Source organism: Anomaloglossus baeobatrachus, chromosome 1, assembly GCF_048569485.1.
Source record: "Anomaloglossus baeobatrachus isolate aAnoBae1 chromosome 1, aAnoBae1.hap1, whole genome shotgun sequence".
Classification (NCBI taxonomy): domain Eukaryota; kingdom Metazoa; phylum Chordata; class Amphibia; order Anura; family Aromobatidae; genus Anomaloglossus; species Anomaloglossus baeobatrachus.
In genome coordinates, this window is record NC_134353.1 from 38,582,908 (window position 1) to 38,595,244 (window position 12,337).

The 12,337-nt window shown below is 47.6% G+C and overlaps 1 long non-coding RNA gene across 1 annotated transcript in view; it reads right to left on the bottom strand.

Annotated features, from left to right (window-relative positions):
* The window catches only part of LOC142275338 (uncharacterized), a 201,780-nt gene that overhangs the window by 65,119 nt on the left and 124,324 nt on the right, over window positions 1-12,337 (bottom strand). The gene's annotated exons all lie outside the window — the stretch shown is intronic.

Sequence of the window (12,337 nt, forward strand, 5' to 3'; positions counted from 1 at the left end):
CAGAAATGCTATGATTAGAATGTGGAAAACTCACAAGGCTGCGGACATGAAGCGATACCTCATGGAGACCTTCCTACAAGTCATTGGGTATGGTGGCTGTGTGGAGTGGCCTCCACGCTCACCTGACAAGACCCCATTGGACTTCTTTCTGTGAGGTCACATCAAACAGCAGGTGTATGCGACCCCTCCACCAACATTGCAGGACCTACGACCACGTATCACAGATGCTTGTGCAAACGTGTCACCTACCATATTGCACAACGTGCAGCAAGATACAGTATGCTGTGCAGAGCCCAGATGTGCATTGCAGCTGATGGGTGGCCAGCATCAAAATTAAATGAGCGCCATATGCGTGACCAGCATTCAATGTTTTAGGGGGGTCATGGGTTTCATATCATAGCATTTCTGTATGCAAGGTGTCGATTTGTATTGAATTGATGATGCCCTACAATATTTTAATTCACTTTTTTTCTCTATCTCGTTCCGTTTTCGAGATAAAAATGCTAACTCCGTTGTTTTCCACCAGGTGGCACTATAGGTCGTTTCATTGCGTAGCGCATGGCTACTTTACTATACCTAGACACCACTTCTATGCCTATAGCTGCCGCCGTTCTCAAATTAATGGCGGTGGACAGGATATGGGTGGACACACTGTATAGTAACCATTGTGCTTGGCGAGGGATAGATACATATATTTCTTCATATATGAAACCCTTCTCTATGCCAACTGAGATATGTGTGATACAGCTCATTTCAGTTAAGACCCAGGATGCATGGGCAGAGATTCAGCTGCAGCAGGGAGGAAGGAAAGTGAGGGACCCAGACTAGATACAGCAGCAGCAGGTAGGATATACACTAAGAACAAGCATAAATGGGCAGCAAGAGAGCAGCTGGGAGGAGGAACATTAAAAGCTGTCAATCAGAACAGGTGTGTGGAGTTTATACAGCAGCAGGGAGGAGGAACACTGAGGAGCTATTAATCAGCCTGAGTGAGTGGAAATTTAGCAGCAGGAGGAACACAGAGGATCTGTTAATCAGGATAGGCAGGCAGAGATTGAGTTTAAACTTTCAAAATTAATTTTAGAACTATATGGACATGGATTTTCAAGAAAGTTCACCATTCATCATGTTTAGGATATCAGTGTTATGAAAACTAATACCAGATCCCCTTTCAAAATTCCATACAAAAATAAGTTTGAAATAATAAATAAATAATAAAAATTAAAATAAAATACAAGTAAATTAAAAAAGAAAAACATTGTTAAGGACAACTCTTTACTGCTCATTAAACAAGACTATATACATTATGACGCCCCAAAAAATAAGCACCATATTTTCATAGTTGGCTAAAATTATAAGACTGTAGCCTCTAGATGACTGTAGATGTAGATGTATGATCTTATCATGGCCGTACCCTGTTTTATGGCCCCATCTGTTATGATTCAGGGACCGAGGAGGATCAAAAAATGCAGAATCCCAAATAGCAACAGAGTGGCTGGAACCTTAACGGACTACAGACCTAATCCTGACACACAACTAACAGTAGCCGTGGGACGAGCCTACAATGACCTGGACGCTTCGACACAGCCGGAGAACTAAATAATCTCACAGATAGATATAAGAAAGCTAATCTGCCTCGGAGTAGTCCCCAAAGATAGATAGATAGCCCCCCACATGAAAAGGCTACGGTGATATAGAAAAACACAATACAAAGTCAGAAAAGACAAATTTCAGCAAAGGTGAGGCCCAAACTATCTTTATAGGAAAGGATAGGAAAGAGCAACTGTCTGCAGCCGTAAAAACCCTAATATATACCAGCACTTCTGATATGGAAAAATCCTGAGGTCACACAACCTCTCCCCGACTAGATCAGCACTCTCGTTACTGGGATACAAAAACACTAATACAGATGAGGGACTTAATTAATACCAAGCATGACAAACACAAACCTTGCAGAATCTTGGAGCTAAGCATACAGACACTCCCAGCAGGGAATGATCCAATTCCACCAAGAACTCCACACAGACAAAATAGGAATCATGCATTAGTATCAAAGCAGAAAAAACAACAAGAAAGTGGTAAACAAACAGCAGAGGTACAAAGACCACTTATCTGAGAGGAGTTCTCTTAGTGAGCAGAGCTGGTTACAAAATGCCCTTAACACACAGGAGACACTGACCACCGGCAAGTAACAAGAGAAAACTACAAAGTTATATAGTCCCAGTCTGACCCTGATTGCCAGTCCTCTACAGGTGTGTGGATTTCATTCCACAAATCAACTGCACTGCCAGCACTGACCACAAGAGGGAACCCCAAACTGGAAAACGTATTCACAACACCCATCATGTCCCCATCTTGGTACATAGCCCCATCCTGGTATATTTCCCCATCATGTCCCCATCCTGGTATATTTCACCATGATGTCATGATGTCCCCATCCTGGTATATAGCCCCATCCTGATGTACTGATAGTAGATGACTAGATGATAGTAGATGACTGTAAATTGGTCATTTAAAACAAAGCTCTTAGGTCGTAAAAGGGTTAATAAATAATAATATTAAGTTAGAAATTTACTCTATTTGGCATATTATAGTAAAATAATAACCATTGGGACTATACGGGACTTTTTCTGGTATACCCCTTGCTTGGGCCGTGTCTCCAGCTCGGAGGCTCCGTGTTGAGTCTGTATTATATTTCTGTGTGTTTTACACAAATTATTCAATTTTTTATTACTTTTGGTGTTTAAACATTTAGCCTTTCTTGTCACAAATGACGAACTTCAATTACACGTCGGCACATTGCACTGTTAAATGAACGCGAATCACGATAAGCGCATCTCCTGAATCTTTGAAAAGAGCAAAGGACTGTGATGTTACTCGCGGGATCATTAAACTTATTACATAATTCACAAAGACTCCGGGGGTCGACTTAATGTGTGGCGAGGTGCGTGGCATTTACTGGGCTTAATGACGGCTTCTATTTTTACTCGCTGATATAAAGGTTTGGAATGTTCTGCAATATCTCAGGAGAATCGACGGAGCGCACCGACTTATTATACAAGACTGACCTGAGCCTGCGAGGAAATGGGCCATGATGGACCCTATAAACAGGCCAAAAGTATGCGGTTTTACATATCCACCTTCATACCCCTGAACTCACTGCAGCACGTGTATCTCAGGGAGCTGTGGTTAGAGACTTCATGCTGTACATTGAGGAAAGGACAGCACAGAGGTGACAACCAGCAGAATTGTAAATACAGCTCTGGAGCATGCAGTAATATAAACTGTACATTGAGAAAAGCTCAAGATAAATATGGTAATGAGTATAATACAAGATGTAACTCAGGATCAGTAATGTAATGTATGAACACAGTGACTGCTCCAGCAGAATAGTGAGTGCAGCTCTGGAGTATAGTACAAGATGTAACTCAGGATCAGTAATGTAATGTATGTACACAGTGACTGCTCCAGCAGAACAGTGAGTGCAGCTCTGGAGTATAATACAGGAGGTAACTCTGGATCAACGCAACTGAGCAAAATCAGCTACGGTCAACTACGAAAATTGTGATGGTTCCTTGATTGCAACTCAGAATAGTTAAGAATAAATATCTTGCCTATTAAGATACAAAATATAAGTAGAAAACATCCACAAAATACAATCATCACATATTAGTACAAAGAGCTTACAAGAATATATTTCCGCTCTTGTAATAATGATATTTAAAATAAAACTAAAAACATGTAGTATGCTGCATAATGTGGATGTACTGTACTAGGAAGTCGGGGCATAACAATCGCGGTCGTAGGGATCATGGCCAAGCCTCGGGGTGTGTAGCGCCCCTGAAACCATCAGAAGCTACAGGAGACTGCATCCTAATCAAGATGCAGGGCCTTCCCCCAGGGACCCAGAAGACCAGTGCCAGTAACAGCAAAACATTCAATTTAATCCCTGTTTTTCCCCATTCCCAAAGACTGGTGACAGGCTAGGGTTGGACCCAATGGATGGCCACCTAGGGGTGGAGCCGATCCAGTCCTCTAGAAGACAACCGGGGGGAGGGTTCAGACAGTCAGTAAGTGGAAGTGAGAGGAGACGGACGTAACCGTACTGACGGGAGTGTGTAACGGCGACCTGAGGGCCCAGGCTTGTGGTTGCCGATGGAGTACAGTGGAGTACTCTAGGAACCATAGCACCGGCGGGGTACAGAGCCCTAGGTCAGGAAAACACTCCAGGCAGACCTGATAAAATCTGCACAGTGAGGGGACCATCCGTCTTCAGCAAACTGTTTGCAGCATCATCTTTAGAAGAGGGTTCCTTCTGGGATGACAGCCATGCAGAGCAATGTGATGCAGTGTGCGGCGTATGGTATGATCACTGACAGGCAGAACTCCCACTCCTGTAACCTCTGAAGTGTGCGACGTATGGTCTGAGCCATGACAGGCTGACCCCCTCCACCCTTGTAACCTCTGCAGTGTGCGGTGTATAGTCTGAGAACTGACAGGCGGCCCCCACCTCTGTAACTTCTGCAGTGTGTGGTGTATGGTCTGAGCACTGACAGGCGGACCCCCCCACCCCTGTAACCTCTGCAGTGTGCGGCGTATGGTCTGATATCTGACATGCGGACCCCCCACTCCTGTAACCTCTGCAATGTGCGACGTATGGTCTGAGCACTGACAGGTTTATGAGAGAAGACCTCGCCTCACCTTGTGTAGGTGCTCTGGAGAAAAAGAGTCAGTAAATTTGAAATAACTCCGGCACACTACTAATTCCCATAAGAATCAAGGAGACATGGTAAATTGAAAAATCTTTTTTCTTTTATTTTGCTCGTGAAAAAGTGAAAAAGTGCTTTACATGCGTCCGCCGACGTTTCGGCCAATAGGCCTTCCTCAGGTCGGACAAAACTGGAGAGCAGCAGGAGGAGAAGCAAATAAAAGTAGATGTATCAGACCGTATGTTGGAACAGTGGGGTGACCACTGTTATACACAGGAAAATCTATATGATTCAACTGAGGGTACTGGCTCACTCTAGGAACAAAGATACGATACAAGGGTCTATTATACGATATAGTGAGTATAGACAGAGTAATAAGAGTTCTGACATGTATAGTGAGAATACCTCTTGTCAATCTAAAATCTCGAGTATGACGGTCATCTGGTGGCTGTAGTGTGAATACCGGAGAATAAGCATTGGGGGTTAACAAGTCTCGTCAACCATGACCAGAGACCTATGTGTGAAAACGGATAGAATCACAAAGGAGAAAACGTAGAGGGAGAATAAAAAGTGGGAACAGAGGAGTTATCTAATCAATCACCTGTGTTGAGGTAAGTATCCAGTACTCTTTAATATGCAGAGATAATTATGTTTCCATGTTCTATGTATATTACCATTACTAGTAGGTGCTCAGGAATCCTGTCATTCGGAGACGGCTGTGACTCCAGAGATAGTTCTGGGATAGGGATTGGAAGAGGAATATGGTTAAAGGGTATGCAAAGTAAGGTGGGACCTGACCCAGGTAGTAGCCTATGATTCCAGTAGCCTGTGTATGGGAAAAGGTCCAAGGAGACAAGGAGAATCCAGGCGACTACCGACGGGTATCAGAGGTGCTGGGGAGGTAGGACGAGCGGTCTACCTCCCCAGCACCTCTGATACCCGTCGGTAGTCGCCTGGATTCTCCTTGTCTCCTTGGACCTTTTCCCATACACAGGCTACTGGAATCATAGGCTACTACCTGGGTCAGGTCCCACCTTACTTTGCATACCCTTTAACCATATTCCTCTTCCAATCCCTATCCCAGAACTATCTCTGGAGTCACAGCCGTCTCCGAATGACAGGATTCCTGAGCACCTACTAGTAATGGTAATATACATAGAACATGGAAACATAATTATCTCTGCATATTAAAGAGTACTGGATACTTACCTCAACACAGGTCTCTGGTCATGGTTGACGAGACTTGTTAACCCCCAATGCTTATTCTCCGGTATTCACACTACAGCCACCAGATGACCGTCATACTCGAGATTTTAGATTGACAAGAGAGTGAGCCAGTACCCTCAGTTGAATCATATAGATTTTCCTGTGTATAACAGTGGTCACCCCACTGTTCCAACATACGGTCTGATACATCTACTTTTATTTGCTTCTCCTCCTGCTGCTCTCCAGTTTTGTCCGACCTGAGGAAGGCCTATTGGCCGAAACGTCGGCGGACGCATGTAAAGCACTTTTTCACTTTTTCACGAGCAAAATAAAAGAAAAAAGATTTTTCAATTTACCATGTCTCCTTGATTCTTATGGGAATTAGTAGTGTGCCGGAGTTATTTCAAATTTACTGAGCACTGACAGGTGGCCCCCACCTCTGTAACCTCTGCAGTGTGCGACGTATGGTCTGAGCACTGACAGGCGGCCCCCACCTCTGTAACCTCTGCAGTGTGTGGCATATGGTCTGAGCACTGACAGGCGGCCCCCACCTCTGTAACCTCTGCAGTGTGTGGCATATGGTCTAAGCACTGACAGGCGGCCCCCACCTCTGTAACCTCTGCAGTGTGCGACGTATGGTCTGAGCACTGACAGGCGGCCCCCACCTCTGTAACCTCTGCAGTGTGTGGTATATGGTCTGAGCACTGACAGGCGGCCCCCACCTCTGTAACCTCTGCAGTGTGTGACGTATGGTCTGAGCACTGACAGGGCCCCCCGGTCCCCCCTCACCCCTGTAAACTCTTCAGCAATGCTGGCAGCACTCATACATCTATTCTGAGAAGACGATCTCTGGATATGATGCGGAGCATGTGCACTGAGATTCTTTGTTTAACATGGCGAGGCCTGTTCTGAGTGGAACCTGTCTTGTTATACTGCTTTATGGTCTTGGCCACTGTGCTGCAGCTTCTTTTCTAGGTGCGTCTAATCCTTTTCTCCACCACCAATCTAATATTGATGTCCTTTCCTGATCATCAGTTTTATAAACCTGGATAACCCATTGAAGAAGTTAAATCTCCTTCTGCATTGTTTTGCATAGAATGTTATAATTTCTTCTACTTTCCATTCCTTCCTCCCCTGAAGATACTTGGACGACCATGATAAATGATCAGCGTGAGGGGTCATCTGCTCACTTACTATGCACTTACTGTCTTAATCTGCTTTACAATAAATCTCTAGTGGAAGCCCCCGGAGAATTTTCTGTGTGATTCCACAATCCTCACAGCCCCCCCCTGGTGTATGCGTGTCATGCACTGTCCGTTCCGATGTGCGTGCAGCATTCAGTGTGCAGCTCCATTGTGGGGAATGTATTAATAAAATAAAAAAATAAATTCTGAGAATTGACCAAAGCCGACAACATGAAGCCAGCACGTAATGGAGGGACGTTCATTCATCACCATTTCACACTGCTGTGACAATTGCATAATTGTATTTTGTCCACACGGCACAGCTGGGGTACAACCGCATGTATAAGGAATAATTGCTCAATAGTGTTGACTCTGTTATGAAAGTCATGTCCTGTATCCTTTAGAGCAGGGATGATAAACTCAAATACCCAGAGGGAAAAATTTTAAAACTTAGACAAACTCTCATGCCAATCTAGTTGTAGGCCCCATATAGCCCTCCATACAGAATAATAGGCCCCACATAGCCCTCCATAAAGAATAATAGGCCCCACATAGACCTCCATACAGAATAATGGGCCCCACACAGTCCTCCATACAGAATAATGGGCCCCACATAGTCCTCCATACAGAATAATGGGCCCCACATAGCCCTCCATACAGAAAAATGGGCTCCACATAGTCCTCCATACAGAATAATGGGTTCCACATAGTCCTCCATACAGAATAATGTGCCCCACATAGCCCTCCATACAGAATAATGTGCTCCACATAGCCCTCCATACAGAATAATGGGCCCCACATAGCCCTCCATACAGAATAATGTGCTCCACATAGCCCTCCATACAGAATAATGGGCCCCACAGAGCCCTCCATACAGAATAATGGGCCCCACATAGTCCACCATACAGAATAATGGACCCACATAGTCCTCCATACAGAATAATGGGCCCCACATAGCCCTCCATACAGAATAATGTGCTCCACATAGCCCTCCATACAGAATAATGGGCCCCACATAGCCCACCATACAGAATAATGGCCAGACATAGCCCTCCATACAGAATAATGGGCTCCACATAGCCCACCATACAGAATAATAGCCAGACATAGCCCTCCATACAGAATAATGGGCCCCACATAGCCCTCCATACAGAATAATGGGCTCCACATAGCCCACCATACAGAATAATGGACCCACATAGTCCTCCTTACAGAATAATGGGCCCCACATAGCCCTCCATACAGAATAATGGGCGCCACATAGCCCTCCATACAGAATAATGGGTCCCACACAGTCCTCCATACAGAATAATGGGTCCCACATAGTCATCCATACAGAATAATGGGCTCCACATAGCCCACCATACAGAATAATGGGCACCACATAGTCCTCCATACAGAATAATGGGCCCCACATAGTCCTCCATACAGAATAATGGACCCACATAGTCCTCCTTACAGAATAATGGGCACCACATAGCCCTCCATACAGAAGAATGGGCCCCACATAGCCCTCCATACAGAAAAATGGGCTCCACATAGTCCTCCATACAGAATAATGGGTTCCACATAGTCCTCCATACAGAATAATGTGCTCCACATAGCCCTCCATACAGAATAATGGGCCCCACAGAGCCCTCCATACAGAATAATGGGCCCCACAGAGCCCTCCATACAGAATAATGGGCCCCACATAGTCCACCATACAGAATAATGGACCCACATAGTCCTCCATACAGAATAATGGGCCCCACATAGCCCTCCATACAGAATAATGTGCTCCACATAGCCCACTGTTACGAGGGGGACCCGGGGAAGCGTGCCAAGATGGGAAATGGACTGCTTCCGCCGGTCAAGGTCCACTGTGCGGTGTAAGGGACCGCCGCTATGGTGGGTGAAGAGTGAGCGGGTTGCTGCTAGCGATCGTCTGGAATGTCACAGACGATCTATGTACACCGATCTGCCCTAACCCCTGAGGGTTGTATGGCACAGATCTCACGGCTCGGTGTACCTGTTGCACGGGGAAGCACAGAGGTGCCCACGCACGTGTGCCAGTGGAAGTCACGAGAATATGGCACGAGGGTAGCACAGAGGTGCCCACGCACGTGTGCTTTCAATAACCAGGTGAGTCCAATGGAGACTTGAGGAGCTCACCTGGGACAGGAACACTGCCTGTTGACGGGGGTACTGCCGGAGCAGCAAGGCAGGAACACGGCCTGCAAACGAGGTACTGCCGGAGCAGCAAGGGCCAAGCCCACAAGAGACAGTAATGCCTGAGCAGTGGCGTGGCAGCACGCTGCCAGACATCCAAACATAGAAGGACGGTCGCGCGCCGCCATGATGGCAGGGGGAGCTTTTAAGGAGGTGCAGCTCCACCCGAGGGCGGGCGCGAGGCGGAGATGACGGACTTGACCCAATCAGGGTCCACGACGTCCCAGCCTGGCCAGTCAGGATTCACCACGTCACCAGCCTTGTCATCAAGCCGTGTGACGTCAGTGAGCGAATCAGGACCCACCACGCATTGCACATGCTCACCCTCCTGCCTCTGGGAAATAGAGGCGGGATCCTCGGTCTCACAATGTGCAGAGATAACGGGAATCTCACTGCTTCCCTGAGCAGTAAACCTCTGCACATTGCGCAGCCTCGCAGACCTTCGGGGCCGCTGAGCAGGAGAGTCTGCGGCAGGCCAGGAATGGGAGACCGCTTCACTCCTTGTAACCGGAGAACCACTAGGTGTCACCCTTCTGCTGCCTCTCTGAGAAGGCATCTCCTGCACACTGCGCAGTCTGGCAGACCTTCGGCGCTGCTGAGCAGGAGTGCTCGCGGCAGGCAAGGAATGGGAGACTGCCTCAGTCCTTGCCTCAGGAGAGCCACGAGATGTAACAGCCCACCATACAGAATAATGGGCCCCACATAGCCCACCATACAGAATAATGGGCCCCACATAGTCCTCCATACAGAATAATGGACCCACATAGTCCTCCATACAGAATAATGGGCCCACATAGTCCTCCATACAGAATAATGGGCCCCACATAGCCCTCCATAAAGAATAATGGGCCCCACATAGCCCTCCATACAGAATAATGGGCTCCACATAGCCCACCATACAGAATAATGGGCCCACATAGTCCTCCATACAGAATAATGGCCAGACATAGCCCTCCATACAGAATAATGGGCCCCACATAGCCCTCCATACAGAATAATGGGCTCCACATAGCCCACCATACAGAATAATGGACCCACATAGTCCTCCATACAGAATAATGGGCCCCACATAGCCCTCCATAAAGAATAATGGGCCCCACATAGCCCACCATACAGAATAATGGCCAGACATAGCCCTCCATACAGAATAATGGGCCCCACATAGCCCACCATACAGAATAATGGACCCACATAGTCCTCCTTACAGAATAATGGGCCCCACATAGTCATCCATACAGAATAATGGGCTCCACATAGCCCACCATACAGAATAATGGACCCACATAGTCCTCCATACAGAATAATGGGCCCCACATAGCCCTCCATAAAGAATAATGGGCCCCACATAGCCCACCATACAGAATAATGGCCAGACATAGCCCTCCATACAGAATAATGGGCTCCACATAGCCCACCATACAGAATAATGGACCCACATAGTCCTCCTTACAGAATAATGGGCCCCACATAGTCATCCATACAGAATAATGGGCTCCACATAGCCCACCATACAGAATAATGGACCCACATAGTCCTCCTTACAGAATAATGGGCCCCACATAGCCCACCATACAGAATAATGGCCAGACATAGCCCTCCATACAGAATAATGGGCCCCACATAGCCCTCCATACAGAATAATGGGCTCCACATAGCCCACCATACAGAATAATGGGCCCCACATAGCCCACCATACAGAATAATGGCCAGACATAGCCCTCCATACAGAATAATGGGCCCCACATAGCCCTCCATACAGAATAATGGGCTCCACATAGCCCACCATACAGAATAATGGACCCACATAGTCCTCCTTACAGAATAATGGGCACCACATAGCCCTCCATACAGAAGAATGGGCCCCACATAGCCCTCCATACAGAATAATGGGCCCCACATAGTCCTCCATACAGAAAAATGGGCCCCACATAGCCCTCCATACAGAATAATGGGCTCAACATAGCCCTCCATACAGAATAATGTTAGGGCCAGATGGACGGGCAGACCCGGGAGGTGGATCCACTGGGCCGAACTCCCCGATGAGGGAAAGGAGTCCGGTAGCCGAAGCACTTTAGGTAGCAGGACAGTCCGTGCACTGGAACACAATGGAGAAGTCCCTGGGACCACGAGGTCACTGATGGTGGTCCGGGTGACGGAGCTCAGGTTCGGAAGCCGTGATGATGTCTGGCGGGGTCCGGAACCGTTGGAGCGAGATGACGGGTCACCGCAGGGAACCGAGATGGTACGGACTGTCAGGATGGCAGATGGGCAGCGTTCGGGGTTCGAGATACAGCAGGACCGGATGGCGTTGCAGGATCGGCTCTAGAAGACAGAGAGGTAAGTATCTCACAGAACACAAGGAGACCTGACTCCTAGCTTGGGAAAACACGAAGAACAGGCCCCGCTCCCTTGGACATTAACCCCCTTTATACCCTGTACCTGTATGCATCATTTCCTGTCAGTGGACACTGGCCTTTAAGAAAGGGTCAGTGACCGCGCGCGCGCCCTAATGCGCATGCGCGCGGCCCGGGTGCCAGAAGCCAGGGCAGGAAGCTGAGAGGAGGACGCAGCAGAGCCGGCCAGGGACTGGGAAGCCGACGGGCGCCGGGAGCGGGAACCCGGAGGCTTGGGAAGCGTGGGCACAGGAGGCTGGAGAGCGGGGAGCGTGGCAGGTGAGCCGGGGAGCGGAGCAGAGGACCCGGGGAGCGTGACAAATAATGGGCCCCACATAGCCCTCCATACAGAATAATGGACCCACATAGCCCTCCATACAGAAAAATAAGCTCCACATAGTCCTCCTTACAGAATAATGCGCCCCACATAGTCCTCCATACAGAATAATGGGCCCCACATAGCCCTCCATACAGAATAATGAGCTCCACATAGCCCTCCATACAGAATAATGGACCCACATAGCCCTCCATACAGAATAATGGGCTCCACATAGCCCACCATACAGAATAATGGACCCACATAGCCCTCCATACAGAATAATGGACCCACATAGCCCTCCATACAGAATAATGG